This window comes from Sitophilus oryzae, unplaced genomic scaffold (genome assembly GCF_002938485.1).
Source record: "Sitophilus oryzae breed Bouriz unplaced genomic scaffold, Soryzae_2.0 scaffold_177_pilon_pilon, whole genome shotgun sequence".
Taxonomy (NCBI): domain Eukaryota; kingdom Metazoa; phylum Arthropoda; class Insecta; order Coleoptera; family Curculionidae; genus Sitophilus; species Sitophilus oryzae.
The window spans coordinates 4,575,522-4,598,232 of NW_022146479.1; the positions used below are offsets into that span (position 1 = coordinate 4,575,522).

At 31.1% G+C, this 22,711-nt stretch overlaps 1 protein-coding gene across 15 annotated transcripts in view; it reads right to left on the reverse strand.

Moving 5' to 3' along the window:
• The window catches only part of LOC115882326 (myocyte-specific enhancer factor 2), a 104,027-nt gene that overhangs the window by 50,941 nt on the left and 30,375 nt on the right, over nt 1–22,711 (reverse strand). For 11 of the 15 annotated variants that reach the window (XM_030900331.1, XM_030900340.1, XM_030900332.1 and 8 more), the window contains one exon: nt 8,050–8,102. The exons of the other annotated variants lie outside the window; for them this stretch is intronic. The gene's annotated coding sequence lies outside the window, so the exon portion shown is untranslated. The remainder of the gene's footprint in view (nt 1–8,049; nt 8,103–22,711) is intronic. 15 annotated transcript variants of the gene reach the window in all.

The window sequence follows — 22,711 nt, forward strand, 5'->3', positions numbered from 1 at the left end:
AAAAAATTATCGATGTGGTCTTCAGATTAAATCATCACTTAACAATAATGATACATTTCTATTTTGGTCACTTATTGGAAAGTTTTATTTTCTGAAAGAGGAATTTAGTTAACATCTGGAATACCGAAAATAACAATCAAATTACTTATTAGTATACGTATATAATCTCAAATGGCATATATATTTAACTTTGTTCTAAAATTTTGTTTAAATAGCTCTTAACAATGCTTCATTTTATTACATCAAACCTAGAAATGATATTATTATCAAATATTTACCACAACTATTAAAGCAAAACCACGAACTTCAGTTTTAGTGGTCACTACAGTGTTGGTTTAATTTTTAACAAAAAAAATATTCCTTTAAAAATTAAACTGACGACAAGAATGTCAATCCAGTCTGTCAGGCAAATACGAAATTCAAATTAACTGACTTTGAAATTCTCCGATTTTATTTTTTTTAATTTTAATTCTATCTGCTTTCATATCAGCTATTTAAGTTGCAAATTAAAGCAATCAGACAATATCAAAATGTTGTTTTTTAAATAAATCTCCTTTCCGAATCAAAATAAATTAATTTTTTTCTCAAATCCTTCAAATTAAGAATACTTTTTGGTTGGGTAAAAAAAAACTCCCATAAAAAGTCAATTTTTAAATAAAAACAAAATGCAATATGGTAATTCTTGTAGACTTATTAGCGTTATTTTATTAATTAGGTACCATTAAAATATATGTTACTAAAAACCTCGGCAACATTTTAAACTTCGAACTTAAGAAGTAATCTGGAATGATGCCAAGAAATTAACATTAAAGTTCAAATATCTTAATGAGAACAATAAAAATAAGCCAGGATTTTATTTGGATAGAAAAACAGAGAAAATATGTTGATGGAGCATGCATATTTCAAGTTAACATTAACTAGAAAACTAATTTTTTTTTTAATATTTCAATAAGCTTATATAATTTGAATAAGCACAAAATAAAACGGCTAAATCCTGTTGAGATTATGTTAATATTAAGTTTACAGGAAGCATCGGAGTAGGTAGTTCTTGATAGCGGAGTAATTAATAAATATCATAATTTAATGGACGCTATCCAAGCTGTGGCAAGGTAGAGTCATTGGCCGTGATTTGGATGAAGAGTTGTGATAACGGCAACAGTGTCTTTAATGGTTACTCACCTTTCGGGATCTGGCGGAAAAGCCTCCGCCATATGCCAAGACGCAGCCTGCGATATTTTTGAGAGCACATGCGATCAAGGAGGTAACTTAACCAAGCCAGGTCCGCACTAGATTTATTTTTTTTAAAAGAAGTCTTTCCTGATTCGAATTTCAAAATTGCTACCATAATAGCCACCCCTATGATTTTCTCCTTAGTTTTATACAGGGTGTCACAAAAATAAGTGCAAGTATTTTAACTGGCAGTATAGTTCAACCCCAGAAACATGCAGGTGAGGTTTTTTTCGCGAAATTTTTTTTTGGAAAATTCGAAATTTTGAAAATTTTGGATTTTTTTTAGTTTTTACTAAAAAAAATAATTTCTTGCTAATATGGCAACATAGGTCGTAGATTAAATTGATCAGAAAGAAAATCCAAAAAAGATCCAGTGGTTCTCAAAATTTTAGCAAAAAAATCATTTTTTTGGAAATTTTCAAAGTAAAATAACTCCGTTATTTTGGACTTATTTGAAATTATCGTTTTAGAGAAAATATGTTTCTCTTATCGAGATCTACCACCCCTTAAAATACTTGCACTTATTTCTGGGACACCCTGTATACCAGCAAATTCAAAGTTCACAAAATCAAAGTTAATTTAAACGATTAAACAAATATAGGAAACAGAAGAATACAGGGTGACCCAGGCTTCAGAAAAAGCTGTCTATTAGGTTTTTGGTTTGTGATTTTTGTTTAATTTTTTTACAGTGATTCAAACATATTTTTTGAAACCAAAGCTGTATATTCTGCTCCAAACTCCAACTCCATTTTTGGTTTTAATCAAATAATATGTTTAATACATAATTTATACGTTAAATTTTTAACGAAATATTGAGTTTTATTGTTCCCCAACAAATATTATTGTTATCTCTTTATCATAATAACGCATGAATATACTTGCTACATGTGTACAGGGTGGTCAAAATTGGTCTGTTTTAACAGGGAAAACCTATTTCCTGACTAGATAGAGCAAAACCAACGTAGATGTCATGGGCTCGATTTCTGAGACACGTTTAATGGCATAAACCGCTTGTTGATATTTTTACTGCCAACTGAGATACGGGGTCTTTTTGATTTTTTTACTATTTTGAAAATTGCCCATAACTTTTTTAATTCGCGGAATAATAAAACTTATTTTTAAGCACTTTTTTAAGCACAATCCAGTGGCGTAGTCAGTCTTTTTCTATACTTACTCTTTTTGTCAGAAATAATAAAAAATATAATTATTTAAATGAAAATCATAGTTGGCTATGAACTTAAAAAAATGCTGATGTTTAACCCTTTGCAACGATATAAAGTTATGGGTATTTATTTCTAACAATGAGAGAAATATTAGGGTTTTTATCTTTGTATCGAAGCGGGCCTTGATTTTGTGTTGACCTAGTTGCCTAATTATTTTTTATCGCAATTTCATATTCTATATTATTTTTTATCTGCAAAATTAAAGACTTTTGAAAAGATAAATCAACATTCTATATTAGTTTTACCAATTGCAATTAAAACGCCATTAATAGAGAATTTAGAGAGAATTGGATTGGAACAAGGGACCCCATATCTTGGCCTGCTAGGTCCTGTGATTTAACTTACTTCTTTCTAATTTTTTATGGGGAAAATTAAAAGACCTTATCTATAAGGGAAGAACCATTGGGACGAGAGAAGAATTGCAGCGAAAAGCTACTAGGCAAGCTTTTGGACTTACACCAGTTCGCCTAATAAATCGCTGTAACTCTGTGCGCAAAAGATGTTTATTATGAATTCAACAAGGAGGTGCTCAGTTTGAACATCTTAGATGATGATTTTTTTTAGAAAACTATATTCGTCACTCAAAAAATACGTTTTTTAGCTTTGTTCTTTGTTTATTGTATCAATTTCAATTGTAATTACTAAAACTAATATAGAATGTTAATTTACCTTTTCAAAAGTCTCTAATTATGCAGATAAATAATAATATAGAATATTAAATTGCGATAAAAAATAATTAGACAACTAGATCAACACAAAATCAAGGCACACTTCGATACAAAAATAAAAAACCTAATATTACTCTCATTCTTAGAAATAGGTACCCATAACTTTATATCGTTCGAAATGGTTAAACGTCAGCATTTTTTTAAGTTCATAGCCAACTATGATTTTCATTTAAAAATTATATTTTTTATTATTTCTGACAAAAAGAGCAAGCATAGAAAAAAACTCACTACGCCACTGGATTGTGCTTAAAAAAGTGCCTTAAGAACGTCTTTACAGAATTTTATTATTCCGCGAAATAAAAAAGTTATGGGCAATTTTCAAAATGTTGAAAAAATCAAAAAGACCCCGTATCTCAGTTGGCAGTGAAAATATCAACAGGCGGTTTATGCCATTAAACGTGTCTCAGAAATCGAGCCCATGACATCTACGTCGGTTTTGCTCTATCTAGTCAGGAAATAGGTTTTCCCTATTAAAACAGACCAATTTCGACCACCCTGTACATATTTTTTTGTACCACTGCCCTCATATTACGTTTCAAAAATATTGAAATAAAAATCACAAACCAAAAACCTAATATAGAATATAGAGCTTTTTCGGAAGCTTGAGTCACCCTGTGTGTCTGAATTTAAGGAGCTTTTCCCCATTTACTTTGTTGCTAAGAAATTATTTCAGTTCAAAAATGCTCTTTCAAAGCAAAATTCCATTTGACTAGAAAATACATTCACATTTTAAAGTACGGTTTGTTTCAAATGCAGATGTTGCTGTATTAAATCCAATATGTAACGCACGAATTCTTATTCAGATCTTTTACTGCAAACTGATATCAATTTAATAGTTCGCGAAGAATCTTATTTTAGAGCCGTTTCTGCTTTCTGCATCATGACATCTATTTCGTGTTGAGACGTGTCTTTTATAAAGTTTTGAGTAAATCCGTAATCACTGTGCAATTCGCAATCACGATTGCAAATATGTGTACGACAAAATCGGGGTCTGGAAATATTGAAAATGTTTATTTCAACTCAAGGAATAAATATATAAAGAAATTAGTTATAAAAGAATTCAACAAGAATATTTTAAAAATATCCATTTCATCAAAATTCAAATAAAAAGAGAGTATTCAGAAGTAGGACAAGCTCTGACATCAGACTAGAGATTTCATCTCATAAATATCTCCGTTAGTCCGTACATACCAATGAATAAAGAATACAAAAAATTGGTAAAATTTTTATTAAAAAAAATAATAAATAAAAAGGGTCCAACCCTGTAAGAAGCACTATCGGGTTTAACCCAATGATTTTGATGGCGGTGAACACATGCGACAGGCTGGACGCCTTTTTTTTCTAGTTGAGATGTGATTTGGGACACACGCACTCACTCAGGAAGATAATTAATTCGCCCGGCATTCAGGAAAGGTGCGCATTCTTTTCAATATTTACTGAGGTTTTGCTGACGCACGAGACCAGAACGCTAAATTCAAATTTTACACTACGATCAACTCATAAAATCCTCTTTTACAAATTAATTTTTTACATAATATCCATAAAATAGATGAGAAGATAACACAAATTTAATAAGGCCCAATTTTATACTTTCCACCAAAACAAGAAAACTTAATCCAAAGAGTAAATTTTGGAATATTAAGTGCTAACTTAAGTAACCCTAAACTGACACTATCAATAAAATAAAGAGATAATAATACCACTAGGAGGCACAAATTATTTAGAAAACAGTAAAAAAAAGGATCTATAATAGATAACAAGAAAATAATTGGTGTAGGTCAACTAAACAGGAATATTTTTGGATATTTAGTACAGCTGGACAAAAATAAATCAAAGATTGTGTGAAAGTGTTTCTATAGAGCAGTAAATGTTTTATTAGATACTCTTAATAATAGAACCACAAAAAAAAATAAAAAAAAGTATAAATGTGTGTACTCTATATTTTAAGCTCCATATCCATTAGCACAATGTTATAATAATATTATATTATAATATTGTGCAACATTTAAAAGTACATTCATCTTGTTAAAACAACAAAAATCAATTTAACCATACGGAACACGGGTTTTTAATCCCTAAACTGACACTACAAATCCACATACGCAAAATAAATAGTTTCTCACACAAAAAATATTCACAAGATGATCTCAAAAGCATTTTTTAACTCACCTTAACACTTAATAGCTACCGTTAGGATTTTCCTTAAATACGAGCACATCTTGTGAGGCACATCTTACTCTTTCTAGTTTTATAGCAAAATACAAAATCTTTTGCAATCTTTGTGTTTAGTAGCCAACATTTTTGAAAACTAGAAATGTTATGGGCTATGTCATTATATTGTCATTAAATAAAGTGATATATGAATAATAATTTGGTATCTAATGAGGTAAAATTAAGAACAGCGAGTTTTTTCTCCTGTTTACATATTTTTGTATTGTTTATTAAGTAAATTAGCAATACAAGTAACCATCGACCTTACAGATCTATTATGTACCCGTTTCTTGAGTTATAACTCATCATACAGTCCCAGTCTGATAAAAATCAGTATCTGAGACGGTTTTACAGAGGTTAGTTCTCCATCACTGATATCAGTCATACCAAAGTTCATGGCATGAATGGTCGTCGTATTGACGCACGACGCACTCAGTGACGAGGTGCTCTGCTGTTTCTCAATTTTCCTCGCAGAATCTGCATTCGCCGTTATTTCTTCAACCTACTGAGCTGTTCGTTGAAGAGACAGTGTCCTGTTAAAAAAACCATGACAACCCGAAGTCTGTTAATTAATTACTTAAATCAAGGAAAATCTTTGATTTTCTTCGGTCGTAAGTTCTGAGAAATGTCTTCGAGTGTCTTGGACCATTGGAGGATTCCCATTCCAGGTTATGGATTGAATCTTCCTGGTTCTTGAGTTCCGTTTTAAGTTGGTTTTCACTTGGGAAGCAGAATGGTTTTGGTCGTGTTAGTGGAGTGTCTGCTCCTTTTCTAGCTATAGATCGTTTGCTTTTTCATTGCCTTCTATCCCTTGGTGCGTGCCCAGAGCAGGATGACTTTATTATCTTTGCCTAATATGTTTAGCTTCTCTAGGCATTCTTTTACCAACTTCGAATTGATGTTTACTGAGTTGATCGCTTTTAATGCTGCTTGACTATCGAATAAGATGGTTATTTCTTGCTTCCGATAGTTCCTATCTAAGATAAGCTGTAGGTACTCATCTTTCGGTAGCGTAGATTTCTGCCTGAAGGACGCTGGAGTGGGTGCCCATTCGTTGGGAGTATTTCTTCACTTTGGTTTTGGAAGAACCAAAGCAGAACAAAGCAGGAAGAATCAGTATACCACGTTATGGTATGGTCTTGTACCTGCTCTTGTTGTGCAAACCTTTCTCTCTTCCAATCCTTTTTATTGCACAATACTACAGTGAGGTTTTTCAAAGTTGTACATTCTTATCTCACGTATCTTCATCTTCATTTCCCTACAGGCGCAAGTTTTATCTCATGAAGTGCTGTAACTGTATCTATCACGGTATCAAAACAATGATAGTATTTGGATTAAAAAAATACAATTTTATTACAGGTACTTTTTTGTTCTTCTAAGAAATTTACTAAAATGCAATTACGCAGTACGTGAGATTTGTAGGGGACGATTTGTGTAATTTTCTCTACATGCATTCCTCGCACAAGTAATCTAGTGAGAAACAGTACATTTTTTTTGAATCCTAAAAAATTTCCAACTTTTGGCAATAATACCTCGAAGGAAAGATATCGTAGGTTGGATAAACTTGGTTTAGTGTGGCAACGGCGCGGACCAAGCTGAGAGGAGGCTGCGCCGGGGGCTGTCACCGCAAGCCTAGATCTGGCTTAAGCCAGGCAGCCGCCGTCCATACCTTTTAAGGAGCGGCGGCTCTGCCAGGCTGCGTCGGGTTACCAACACGACCTCACTTCACTGCGACAGCCGCGTTGCCGCGTCTTTCTCTTTTTAATTAGACTTTTTCCCTCTGCTATCGACGAAGGCAAAATATTGTTATAGTAGATTTGCACAATTTATTCGTCGATTTATAAAGCATAACAAACGTGTGTTGACCCAATATGACTTCATGTTATATATTTTTCAACTTTGACGTTTAGGCTATATTTTCTCCAAAAATTTAAGTTCAATTTGTTAATAATTTACTGTAGTTTTTGTAAAGATAGTATCACTGATTCAATTTTAGTTAAATTTCTAATTTATAATTATTGAATATAATCATGTAATATACTTTATAATTTTTTTTAACTTAGCCACAAAATTTAATTAAGTAACAAATATAATATAAAAGGCCGGAAGCAAATAAAACGTTAAATGTAATTGAAACCTAATGAAACCCCTTTATTCTGTAACATGTCAATAGTCGCGGTAATTTTTTCATTATGAGAGAAAGATTATATTAAATTTAAAAGACATTTTGATATTTTCTTCCTAAAAAATTATCAGTGTCTCTTTTTTCTTCTGACAGCATCTAACTGTATTAGGACAATATACAAAATTAATTTTAATCATATTTTTGTTGTTTTTGTATGTAGATTCTTTTAAATTATCTTGAGATATAAGTAAATATTTCCATACATAAATGTTTTAACAGCCAATTAAAATTATTATCTTTAGAACACTTACTTACATGTTCGTATATCATGTTTACTCTGATAAACGATCAATAATGTATAAATATACAAGATAGAGGCCCATTTTAATTTAAATAAGAATTAAAGCTCTTCACTAAAATAACCTGATTTGCAAAACAAACCATATAGACAAATTTTGTCTTAATTTTTATGCTAAAAAATCTCATATGCCATAATTAAATAAAATTTATTAGTGCACAAAATATGTCTTACCAAAAATGGTGTTATCCTCTGCCTGGTATAAACGATAGAAAAACTGTTAGATCCTGAAATTAATAAAAATAATATAAAAACAAACAACTTTAGTTAGGCCTTTATAGTTTAAATACTCATCAAATAAAAAAACTCCCAGTAGGCGTAGAAATAATATAACATATCGCGAAAGTGAGTTATTAAAAGACAATAAAATATAAAAATATTAATAATTTCTATAAAAACGAAATATTTTATTCTACGCCTATTGTAATAGGTGTTTTGCAATATCAGAGTGTTTTAACTTATATATGTAGTTTACAGTTGATGTATTTTTTCTAAGATAATAATCCCATAGAAATTTCAACAAAGATGAATACCTAGTTGAACTTTTTGTTATCTATGCATTTTGTTACAATATACAATAAACAGATATGCCAAGGTTAATAGGGAAAATCCAAATACACAATTTAAATATATTTTTTTGCTTAGAAACATAACAGACGTAACTATTCCCATATTTAAAAATATATGTTTCCTTCAAGAGTCATACAAGCCCTATATCAGAAATATTATTTGTATATATTAACCTTACGAAGTTTATTTATAGTATGTATATAATTTATAGAGCACATTTAAAATTCAACTGCATTTATTACTATGGAATAGAATCTTGTAATTAGATATGCAAAAGATACATTATACTAAAACTCTTATGCTAATATTATAACGTAAAATATAGAGTGAGAAATTACAATTTGTTTTTAGAAATCTTAAGCTAAAAATAGATAGATACAAATTCTAATTTTTCTAATCTGTTTCTTGAGCGTGCTACAAATAATTAATGCAAAATATGATATAAAAATATCAAGGTACTGTTTTGATATATTGATATTGTTATATTAGATATAGCATAAATGTTATACATTATTAATGAATTCTAAAAGCAAAAACCAAAACAAAAAATGTAATAATAAATAAAAAATATATCACGTGAAAAATTATAGTTAATTTACAATACACATATAAAACTTGTGTAATAAGACAACTCTATAGTACTGCCTATTAAATAAATGATAACGAACTTATTAGAAGCAAAAAAGGATAATTATTTTCATCTTTTAAATGAAAATTTTATGTTAAATAGTATTTGCGTCACAAGTTTAGGGTAACATGCAGAAATGAATTAAATAAGTGTTATCCTTCAATGAAAAGAAGATAATTTACTAACAATGTTGCTATTTTCCAGGTCGTTAAAAAGTTAAGTAGAGTATTACTTTTTTATTTATTTACACCATTAGTAGGGAAATATAAATCTGGCAACGTCGAAACTAATAGATGCTGGAGGTCGCGACGTCGAAGGCTTTTGCTTTTTGTGATGAGGCGTTCACGTGCCAAAAAATAACGACGCCCTTGTTGCCAATTTTACTATATATAATGTATATTCGATTTACCTTTAGGAAGAGTTTGAATACGAAGCCAAAGAATTTGTGAGACATTTAAACTAGAATATAAAAAAAATCAAAATCCTATTTTAAGAAAATATTCACAATAGAGTCAGAAATGGCTTATTTTAAAAAATGTATAAGGTGTTAAAATCTTCATAAAATATGAATTATTATTGATACCGAGGTTCAAATGCTACCAAAAAGAATCGATCTTTATTTGAAAACGAACCATCCTTTAACGTTTCCTCGCTCTGTGGCTATCGTTTTTTCTTTGATAAAAATTAATATCACCAAAAATTGGCAACACTGCACGACGTTGTTTTGATTTCGGATGGACTAGACGCGTCTTGTCGCTGTGGTTGGCTTGAATTTCACTGCTCCGTCGATCGTGCACTCAAAACAAAGAAAATGGCGCTTTGATGTTCGCTCAAACAGACGCAGGTGCAACAGCACGAGCTTAAATGTGCCAGAATGGCCATTACCGTTAATTATCTACACTCAATCCTTAACTTTAAAGCAGTAGATTTGTTAAGTCCTCCAAAAAATAATGTTACAATTACCCCAATATATAGTCTGTCCAACGAGAAGATCCTTGACAGTGATAGATGTGTCTGTCATTTTAATTTCAAAGTAGTTTATTTTACTTTACAAAGAAATAAGTTGGTACAACTGGAACGCATAGCAGGAATTATTTAAAATTTGATTGACAAGATGACAAGTGATTACTTCAAAATATTGTGAAAAAAACTCGACTTTGATTTAGCATGGACCTAGGGTACATTGGGCTGAGTCTTTCTTCAATTGTCAAAGATGTGTCATGTGCTATGGTAAGACATTTGTGTCAAGTTTTCAGTGTGGTGCCAGTATTACATCTGTATTTCCTTCTTGAGTTTCAGTCTTAACTTCCAATTCTTTGAATTCTTCTTCGGTGACTTAGGTCATTACATCTTCCTCATGAACATTATTAAATCCCTTTTCAGGCAACGACTTTCCTATTTAATTTCTTTAATTTAATCTCTGATATTAGGCACCTGCGTATAGGCCAATTTCTGGCCATAAGTAACCAATACCTATATGGCCGTTTCTCATCGTATGTTATAACTCTACAATTTGTTAATTTGTCTTGTATTGAGTTACATACATATACAGGGTGGCCCATCGAAAACGTTCCGCAAGGCATAACGGCCAGGGTATTTATTTCTTCAAAAAATCCAAAAACACGTCAATTTTGTTTGTGATGGGGACAACTTTTGCCCCAAAAATGATTGCAAAATATTCAACCCTATAAGGGGGGTGTCATCCCCCCAACTTTTTTCAAATGGAGAGAGGGGCAAGTGGCGCCGCAATGAAAAGAGCTTTCTTTTCTCTATATTTCCCCGCTTCGTTTTTGCAAATCGGTCGAGTCATTGAGAAAATATGAAGGATTGAAATTTGAAAAGTTTATTTAAGCATTTATCAGCGTAAATGATAATTAAGGATAAGTTCGACCAATTTGCTGTTTTTTCTTATTATTTCTAGATGTTTACGCATTTTTTCCCTTGCCACAACGTTGGACGATCAGGTGCGGTAGTTGCTAGATAGCTGTTCTGTGACTTGTACGTTGAAGTTCTTCTCAATATCGTTAAACTGACCTACAATAGAATTTCCAAAAATACCAGCCCACACGTTCAATTTCTGAGGGTTTTGTGTTTGCACCTCGTGAAACCCTGGGGTTGTCCTCAGCCCAGTACCGACAGTTGTGCCGATTAACTACACCGTTCAAAAAAAAAGTACACTCATCCGAAAAACACACATTAAATAGGAAATTATTATCATTCGCCACTCGTTCACTCATAGTTTCACAAAATTGCAAGCAACGATCAAAATCGTCTTCGTTGAGTTCTTGTACCAACTGAATTTTGTACGGGTGGAACTTGTGTTTTTTTAATATCCTTTGGAAACTTGCACGATTCCCGCCGGTCTTATTGGCTAATTTTCTTGTACTCAGAATACTGTCCATGGCAACTTGGCCCAATACGAATACCTCCATAGCTTCATTTACTACAGGATTTTCCCTCTGCCTCTTTTTATTCATAACGGAACCAGTTTCGCGAAATTTTGCTACTAACTGGCGAACAATTTTGCAATAAAGGTGTTTGTCAGGATGGCGTTCATTGAATATCTGCGCAACCCGATTGCTAACATCTAGAAATAATAAGAAAAAACAGCAAATTGGTCGAAGGAATTTATCCTTATCATTTACTCTGATAAATGTTTAAAAAACTTTTCAAATTTCAATCCTTCATATTTTCCCAACGACTCGACCGATCTTCAAAAACGTAGCAGGAGAGTATAGAGAATAGAAAGCCCTTTTCATTGCGGTACCCCTTGACGCCCCTTCCCATTTGAAAAAAATCGGGGGATGACACCTCCGCTTAGAGGGTTGAAGATTTTGCAATAATTTTTGGGGCAAAAGTTGTCCCCCTCACAAACAAAATTGACGTGTTTATAAATTTTCTGAAAAAAATTACCCTGGCCGTTATGCCTTGCGGAACGTTTTCGATGGGCCACCCTGTATTTCATTCGAATTAAACTTTTAGTTACATAATCGAAGGCGCGACTTTTAAATTCATTGTTACCAACCATGGACATATTCGGCGCCGTGCTGACTAACTGGAATTTAAATTTCGCACTGGGGATTCAAGTGGTAGCTCTGCTGTAAGATAAATGTCAAGTTGCCACACTTATTTCTTTATTTCCTGACATTGTCATTCGTTTTGACATTTTAGTTTTGTATTACGAGTTTTTGGTTTAAATAAATAGTGTTGTGATACTTTAAGCTTGAAAATGTTTACTAGCAGACCATACAGTCGAACATTGTTCTTTTTAGAACCTCTTTTAGTGCGAAGTGGTTAGGTTACAAAATTAGCTTAATAGCCGTAAAAAACTCATCGCAACTTTATTATAATATTTTGAACGGGAAAGCGGTAGTAATGGCCCTTTATGTCCCTTAAGTGCTGTTAAGAAGGTGACTTTTGTTGATGTAAATAATAACTGTTTATAAATTTATAATTAATATATTTTTGTTTCCTAAAATATTTTGATTAAAAGAAAATATATAAAAGTAGGCAACGCTGTGCCGGTCAAGCTTAATCACGTGACTAAAAGTTTATTTGGTATGAACTGTATAAACCTTTTCTATCTAATATGGAATTAATAAAACCGCGTGTAAGTAAACCGCGTAAAAATATGCCGCGTAAAACGAGGATGGAAATCTTCTAAAGATGGAAAACTAAAATAACTTTTCTCCAGTTAATCTAACAGTCTATTTAAGCATATGAGTTAATGGCTTCGGAAGTTTGTGCTAAAATAGCAACAAAATCAGGCGTGAGGCGTTCAAAACTCCAGTGGAAATGCAAATTTTCCATCCAGAATCGTATGTTTCCTTCCTTCCAGCTATATTTTATTGTTAACTCCAACACGCCACGCGTCTTGACGTCACTTGCAGTTTCAAGCTGCAGTGACTTTGAAACTTCACGTTTCAAGGATATTCCATTAAATAAATCGTTGGAAAATAAAGCCTTTTCCAGATTTTTATCGCCGGCAACAACTCATTTTCTGTTCTTTGACGTACTGTCGTTTCAACCTTTTTTTTTTAATTTTTATTTACTATTTTCAATATAAATGTATATAAACCAACAGAGAAAATTAACATAAATAAAAATCGAAAAAAATCGACCTACACGATAGTATGTTATCATAACTCATCATCAGCCTAGTTTCCAACTCGGCCTAAGTTGCTATATGATGATGATAATGATATTATAGCATAGTTATTTTCTTTGCTGTGCCTTGAGAAAGAAATGATAGGTATCAGAAACTTAAATTTGATATTATTCTTAAAATATTCAATCCCATCAAATCCATAGAATGTAAAAAATATTCATAAAAATGAATAATATAAAGTGCCCCCAGATGTCCAACCGTGAATAATTAATGAATGTTGTTATAACAAAAATATTTATCAATTTAACAAACGTTTATTATAAAATCTTCACTTTAATCTAAGTTACGTTTAGAAATATTTTATAATTATTAATTATAGAAAAGCTCAAAAGTCAATTTTACATATAATAAATTAAAATATCTCATGGTAACTTCTTATATAAAGTTAATATAAATAATTAATATTTCTGTTAAAAGTACGTAATAATTAAATTTTTCCATCATCAAATTATTTGCCGTTGATATCTTTATCGAAAAACTTAGCATATTCGATCTGCTATCTTGGCGTAATTTTTAATAAAATAATCCGGTTCCCTTGAAACAATGTCTAAATAATATTGAAATTGTAATTCCATATTCCAACAAAGTTCCATAAAACATGCATATCTACAATACCCACAAAATGTACTATTATTATTTTATAATTTTATATTATTTACGACATTTTTAAAAGTATCAACAAAAAAACATTATAAATTACTGTATTATGAATGAATTTTTTATTAATTATATTTCACCCAAGTACAAACATAAAGATATGATCAAAAACGCTTTATTTTTATACACAGGGTGGCCCATTAGTGCGAGAAAGCCCAATATCGTCGTTGTCGTCGGAAATATGAGAAAAGTTTTATACCATAATTATGTTGCATGGTTTATAAGGATGCGTATCCTAAAAATATTTTGTTATATATAGGGTATCACAAAAAAGGGTATGATAAAGTTTTAAGTTTTTTTTTTAAATTAACCACCAAACCAACGGCGTCCAGTTGGCTGGGAAATGAAGATCGCTGTCATTTTATATGTAAATTTATATGGGAAATGTCATCGATCGTCATTTCCCAGCCAATTGGACGCCATTTTTTTTTCGATCATACGGTATTATAATCGAACGAGGTTTTGTTTAATCTTTTTGTTTTATTAAGTACTTAATATACCTAAAATCGATATTTAACAATCGAGAATCAAAACACCTAGTTTTGACTCTCCCTGTAGATATCAAACAAGATTGCAAATTATGGCAGACCGAATTTTAAGAGAGATTGTTATACAGTACTTCCTGTTGAAGAAAAAAATAAAATTCTTGATATTTAGAATTTTAGGACGGCTTTATATAAGCAGTAATTTTAGTTTAAAAATGGTTATATTTCAAAAACCACTCGCGTATAGTATATGATAAATGGTGTTTTTGTAACGGAAATTTAGGGGCAAATCCACACCGAGTTAAAAAAATAATAATTATTCCATTTAAAAATATACAACTTTGGTTTCAAAATATGTTTGAATAACCCTGTATGTTGACAAAAATATTTTCAATATGTGCGTTACCATTGCCCCCATATTATGTAACAAAATTGAAACGAAATTCACAAATGAAAAACCTAACATAGAGCATTTTCTGTAGCCTGAATCACCCCGTATCAGAAATCAGAACATGAACGGTTTCAACAGACTTATCTAATCTAAAAAAAAATTCTAGTCGTTAAATTCTCTAAATTTTTGTTGCTTCTGATGTGCTGGGGGGAGATATACCCCTAGTGACGTAAAGAATAATATTACCGCGGTAATAACCCGTAATTTTGGTAATATTACGTAATATTACCGCATGATCGGTAACATTCGAAATATTACTTTTCTCCGATCTACTCTTTTTTATGTGCCCAGCTCTAAAATAAGTACCTTAAAATTAAGAATTAAATTATTCTGGGTGCCTGGCCACGGCGGCATCCAAGGCAACGAAAAAGCCGATGAGCTAGCTAGGCAGGGATCATCGGCATCCTATCTTGGTCCAGAGCCAGTCCTGGGAATACCCAAATGTATGGCCCGTAGTGCACTAAAACTCTGGATCAGGGACAAGCAGAATGTCCATTGGAGAAACAGACAGAGGCACAGGCACAGCAAGGCTTTTATCCAAGAACCTACCTCTAAAACCGCAAAAGAACTGCTAATGCTTAGCAGGAATAAAGTGCAGATTACAACAGGCCTGTTGACAGGACACACGGCTGTCTAGTGTTACCTGAACAAGCTCAACCTGTATCAAGGAAGTCTTTGCTGCAGACTCTGCGATAAAGATCCTGAAACAGGGGAGCAAATAATATGTCATTGCGAGGCTCTGGATCGCAAACGACACTTTTTATTTGGGAAAACTAGGCCAAAACCTGAGGAACTATGCTCCCATCCTATCAAGGACCTGCATAAGCTAGTGCAGGGCACAGGGATAGGGTAATGGGTGCAGATATAGAAAGGGGACAAACACAATAGGCCTCAGTGTTTCCATAACAGGTCGCAGTGTTTCCGGCAGAGGACGGCCCCTTGTTATGGAAAAAAAATAAGTACCGTATGATCAAAAAAAAACGTCAGCGATGGCTATGTACCCTTAGTACTTATGGATTTGTCCATCAACCAAGAAGAAACAGACTTACCGTGGAGAGGGCCGGAAAACTTACTTATATTGCCCATAAATATAATTTACTAAATGGAGAAGAACATCCAAGAATGGTAGAAGCTACTGAGAAAGAAATGGAAGAAGAAGAACAGATCGATTTTTAAGTACCTAATATACTTGACTCAATTCAAACTCTCTATCAAACCAAACAAAAGAGAAAGAAGAACTAGATGACGAGACTGAGGATGATATACCATCCACTCTATTACGTACTATAAAGCCGGTCCTACACGATGCGTTCAACGTTGTAACAAAAAACGTGGTAACCAACATTTGGCACAGGTGTCGACAATATTGCTATTGAAAAGTGTGTCTCCCCATCGTGTGAGACCGGCTTAACATAGGCCACTATAACGCTGACTAGTTTAAAAAACGTTCCTTTCTTTTTTCGTAATGCTTTTACAGTTTTGAACAGTAAAAAAATAATATTATTTAAAAATTTGTTTTTTATAAATTATACCAATGTCCCCCCCCCCGTATTATTATGTAATATTTCCGGTAATATTATCGATTTATAAATTACCGGTAATTTTACATCACTATATACTCCCGAAACGTTAAACATTTTTATTAGTTAGGCAAATTTGTCTACCAGTAAACCACAGACAAGTTAGTTTCCTTTTGGATTCTAAGGCAGTGGCATCTTGCAAATCTGTTTTATTTTTTAGAGCATTTATTAATAAACTATTTTGTAGTTTATACTTTTTTAGTTTTTTTTTCTTATTAATACAAGCATTCTGTTTGATTTATCACATACTTTTTATAGTTGAATTAAACCCTTTTTTTTTCAGTGTATAAAACAATTATTTCTCCATGCATTTTCCAAGCTAATTTGAATACGGTTCTCGTAAATTTTCGTAGGCTTAATAATTCTAAGGCTAAAATATTGTCGTTTCGAGTTGATTTCCACGGAAAACACACGCGTACACGGCACGTAGTCGCAAAAGAGCATTAGGTGAACGTTCGGGGGGGCTATTTTTAAATGAGAAAGAAAGAAAAGTCATACCCTCGCATCTAGTTTCGAGATTTGTCAAACGGTTGGTATGACCGGCGGTAATTTCTCATCTGTCGTTACTTTTCCATTATCCGGATTAAAAAACATCTTGTGGTAGATGTTCGGCGTCACATAAAACAAAAACTGCCCACATAATGTGGCCATTATTTAGGCCAGAATTTCTAAGTAGAAATAGTCCCTAAGCAAAGTTTTTAGAAAATTGCGAAAATTACTACTTTATATCAATTTGTTTGTGTGAAGTCCTGAATATTGTTTCATTATCCATTATACCAGGTGAGTCTCAAAAGTGGCTCACCCCTATAACTTTTTTATATTTTTGGATAAAAAACGAGGTTTTGTATGTTAGTACAAGACATCAATTAGGATTGATTGACGTATTGAATTCTTTTCAGCCACTTCCTGTTTCACCGGAAATGACTACAACTTTTGAGTTTTAAATAGGACCCTCGGTATGTTTATATATATATATATATATAGCATATACATATATATATATATATATATATATATATATATATATATATGCTATATATATATATATATATATATATATATATATATATACTATATATATATATATATATATATATATATATATATATATATTACTTTATTCGATAGAAAATAACACTGAATAGAATGACATATCATATGTCAACTTTTGATATTTTCCCTAAAACAAAATTGTATTTTAAATTTCAATTTAGAGTGCCATGCCTGTTTTAAAAATACTAATGTTTAATCAAGGAGCCTTGGAAAAATAAATTTGAACCAATTCCAATGTTTTTAGTGTCTTGTCCTGGCCGGTTTAAAAATGCCCAAATCGTATTTTTAATCATATCTCAATTTTTTCAAATGGAACGAGGGTGGCTCATTAGCGTACGGAAAACACACAATAAAATAGCATTTTTTTACGAATAATTTGGTACCACACACAGAAATTTTGAGTCAAATTGTCGTGATCAATCGCATGTTGCAATTTCAAATAAACCCTATTCGAAAATATCAAAAGTTGACATATGATATGTCATTCTATTCAGAATGTCGTTTTCTATCGAATAAAGTAACAAAATGCCCAGGGTGTTATTCAAAAATAAAAATTTGTAGTCATTTCAGGTGAAACAGAAAGTGACCGTGAACATGAAGAGAGACTTGAAGTAAATAATGTTGTAAGAGCTAAAAAATCTGTTTATCATGTTTTATTTGTAAAATGTCCTAAGTTCCATAACCAACAACATAATATGTAAAGGTGTAAGGGCTGTAAGTGTCACGGCTAGTAATTGTATTGAAAAAAAATTTCAACAAAGACTCCTCCCGTTCTTATACATTGGTTATGTAACAAAAAATGTTGTTTATCTCGGAATAATGATTTTGGCACTTAGAACATTATTTACTTCAAGCCTTCACATGTACTCAATTTTCAAATTTCAGTTTAATGATATAATCTAAAATTGCCACCTTTCAATATTTCAAAAACAGGTAACAATTTCGACAATATCCTACATAAAAAAATATTAATTAAACGTCAATTTTGTTTAACAAGGATTTCCTATCGTACCAAAAACAAATTCTCGCTTATTAGTTAACTCCCTTCTGCCCAAAAATAATTAGGTAAGTCAAAAAATCATAAAATACTTCTATGCCAATTATATTATTATTTAGGCCAAATAGGTACCTATGTATGTACAGTTTGTCCCATTTTGGTTGAAATCATAGGGTATCTCCGTTATTAGTGATGATAGAAGGGTGCGGTTTGCACAAACCTGTCCCACTTTTTCGTCAAACGGAAGATGCTGCAAACAAAATTTTCATAGCCCTCTTCATTTCTGAGCTACAGGGTCTTTTCAAGAATTTTGCAATTTGGGACACCCCCTGTATCTCTGTTATTGTTAAAGGTATCGAGAAGGCGAAAACTGCTTATTGTAGAACTTTTTACGTAGAATACAGTGGCGTAGTCTGTTTTTCTACCAAAAAAATATTTTTGAAAATATGAACTAAAGTTTTGTTTTTTCAGATGGAACACCCTGTATATTTATAAATCATATGATCTGTCTTGCTACGAGCTTTTCAAAAATATATATCACTCTATATTTATTTTCACTATTTACTGCAATATTTAAAATATATCATTTTCTTATTAGTAGGCCGTGATAAATAACAAAAAAATCAAAATGGTATTTACTAAAAGAGTCATACACATATTAAAATTTATTTGGGATTGATATATTTTACTTTTGAAATAACTGTTACCACTGAAACTGTGAATATATTTTTCTTTTTTTTATAACGGGATGGGTTTGCAAATATCTAAATCTTGAATTATTAAAGCATTTCCAGGTGTTCGACATTGTTGTAGTGCCCACGATATATTTCGTATTTCAAAAATCCCCAAAATCAGAAATCGAGAACGGCGAAATCCGGGAATCAAGAAGGCTATCAATATGCGTTCATTGGTTCCAATTCATTGATTTGAAAAATAATAATTTAACAGTATTCTAATATTTCCATAGTTATGAGGGGGAATGTTCCCCATCTTGCTGAAAGCATATTTCACGTAAATTAGCTAAAGGAATATCTAAAATTTCCGATACGATAGATTATTCTTACGTATACACGTATTCCAAGATTTACAAATAGTAGAGAGTTAAGTTTCCCTAATATATAAAGAATTTTTTAGCGGCTCCCAAAATAAAACAAGAGATAGATAGCAGTATACTTTTAATAATTCTTTAGTTTCTTTTATTATCAATCATGGCCTACTAATAAATATGATCTTTTAATAAAAACTTTTAAATATTGCAGTAAATAGTGAAAATAAATATAGAGTGATATATATTTTTGAGAAGCTTATGGCAAGACAGATCATATGATTTATAAATATACAGGGTGATCCATTTAAAAAAAACATAACTTTAGTTCATATTTTTTCAAAAATATTTTTTGGTTGAAAACAGACTACGCCACTGTATTCTACGTAAAAAGTTCTACAATAAACAGTTTTCACCTTCTCGATAGCTTTAACAATAACAGAGATACAGGAGGTGTCCCAAATTGCAAAATTTTCAAAAAGACCCTGTAGCTCGGAAACGAAGAGGGCTATGAAAATTTTGTTTACGGCATCTTCCGTTTGACAAAAAAGTGAGACAGGTTTGTGCAAACCGCACCCTTCTATCTTCACTAATAATGGAGATACCGTATGATTTCAACCAAAATGGGACACCCTGTACAAGAGAATGTTTATATTTTTCAAATTGCATAAAAATACAAATGTATAATAAAGTAGATATACATTTTAAAAAATATAGTAGGTATTATATACTTTTTTTTAACGTCTATATAGTAATATTAAATATTATTAATAATAACAAACAGTCAAAATGTATGATTTTTCAAAATTTTGAAAACAAAATACACAATTTTACCCAAAAACAGTCAATTTTAAACTAAAACGATCATGTTTTGCTAACCACGTTAGCATCATAGGCAGACGATTAAAACTGTGATTAAAACCGAGTTTTAATTATCTGCTGATGATGGTAATTACTGAAAAATTGCGTTGTGTTATGGCACCAAAAGTTTCCCACTACACTGCGTTTAAAAAACATAATTTACAAGAACCATAAGAGGTGAGATCGCTAGAGGCATGTTTCTTAAATGTGTTTACAGTTATATTAATTTAGATTAAAAAAACTGATTTTATTGAAAAAAAAAAGATAATAGAAATACCTTTTTTTCTTTAATAAGAGATTTTGTGGAGACTATTTAAACTTATCTGGCGACAGATGGAACAAAAGTATGACCTAACAGTGACCTCAAGACGAATTACCAAGCATGTAATATATTCTTAATAACGTTAAGCGGGCAAAATACTTTTATATATGTTTAAGTAAATAACTCCAACCTACGTTACGCTTATTATTTTGATTTGAAATAGACACAATATATGTAGAAAGCCTATAATAATTCGGTTATTAAGCGGCTATGGCTAAAGACTGATCAATTAAATTTAATTGCCTTAAATAAAAACCTGTAATACCAAAAAATTCTATTTTACTTAAATCATTTTACTTTTGACGATAGGACAGAAACCGTGTAAACTTTATACCCCTTCAAAATAACAAAATATGGAGACAGCTATATTTTATACAAATTTGTGATCAGGTAATTTCGATTCTTCAAATTACCTAAAAAATACTAAAGAATTTGTCCATCCAGTTGTCATGTTCCCAAAGAATTCATATATTTTGTTTACGCCGTTGACAAAATCACCACATATCATTTTATATTCCAAGAGTAAAAAAGTAAGCTCAAGAAATATTAAATAAAAAATATTGACAATTTAGAAAATAATTTTTTAAAGCTTTTTTTTTTTTTTTAAATTTGTATAACTCAACAAATAAAATTTAACTTTTCATTTATAAATTGTTATACTAGAAACACATTATTAGTCAAGGACTGTCATTTATCTGCTATTCTATAGTAAATAATACACTACATGTAAAAATAATGGCCTAGCTAAATTTAAAATCGCAGAAAATCGTAAATTTTTCAGAATCTTGACAAACGCCTTGAAAATAATATGAAAGGCGAAAAAATAGTAATATAACTTAGTATAATCTGGTGATTTTTCACGACACATAAAAATAAAGAATAATGAAAATAAACGTTGGTCACTACTGTACAAGTTGTGCCGGTCAATTAAGTACCATTCACATACAATGTTTGTTTACCAAACAGATTCTCAAGGTGATCATTTTAATGATTTAATATTACCGCAATGGGCGAACCATGTTGTCAACGAAAGATGATCAAGTCTAGCGAAATTAAATACAGTCATAGAAATTACAAGCTGAGAGTAAAAATATATGACTGTGCATTTAACCAATGTTGATTTTCAATACTATAATAGATAATATTTAAATATAGGTGGAGAGATAAATGTCGATTTATACTAAATTATTTAAGACTAAATAGTCTTAAAATAACAAACATTTTTTTGTAATATATAACAGACATAATATATAAAAGATAAACTAACCTATCCATTGATTTGTTTTGATCCAACATATACAAGTTTCTTTGAAGCAAAATTATGCATAATATAATTTATTTATCAATTTTTGATAAATAGCAGCCGTTTTGCAAAACATTAGCAAAAATTGCCTGATGGCAGACTATTTGTTAATAAAATATTAATTTTGTGAGTGCATATTTATTTAAGTGCATACAATAAGTCAATTATAAAAAAATGACTATGTTGATGAAAAGTGCATGGATATAAAATAATATTACCTCCATTTTCAACGTTAATAAAGTTAAAGTATATAATATCTACTCTATATTGTTTTAATTTCTAAATATATTTATTACCAAAATTACGATGCACTTTAAATATTAGCCCTGCTACCACATTAAATTATTTAAAAACTAATTTTCTCATTAATAAAAGTCCTAAAACGTTCTAAATTTTATTATGTTCTCTAAAATAAATTATTGGATGCACCAACTGATGACAAAGTAGAATTTCACCTTTTTAATACATATAGAGCCGTTAATAAGAAAACGTTACCAAATGAAGCGGAGTTTATCTTTGACACTGTGTATATCTAAGGTCGAAAATATACTTTGATATAATTTTAAACAAAAAATTATGAATACAATCGGTTTTATTGTTATCACCAAATAAGAAAGTGATAAATCCGAATTATAAAGGAACTTTATTTTTATATATGTATATAGATACAATGTTATATTATATCTCTGTGTAAGATAATACCGTATGATCGAAAA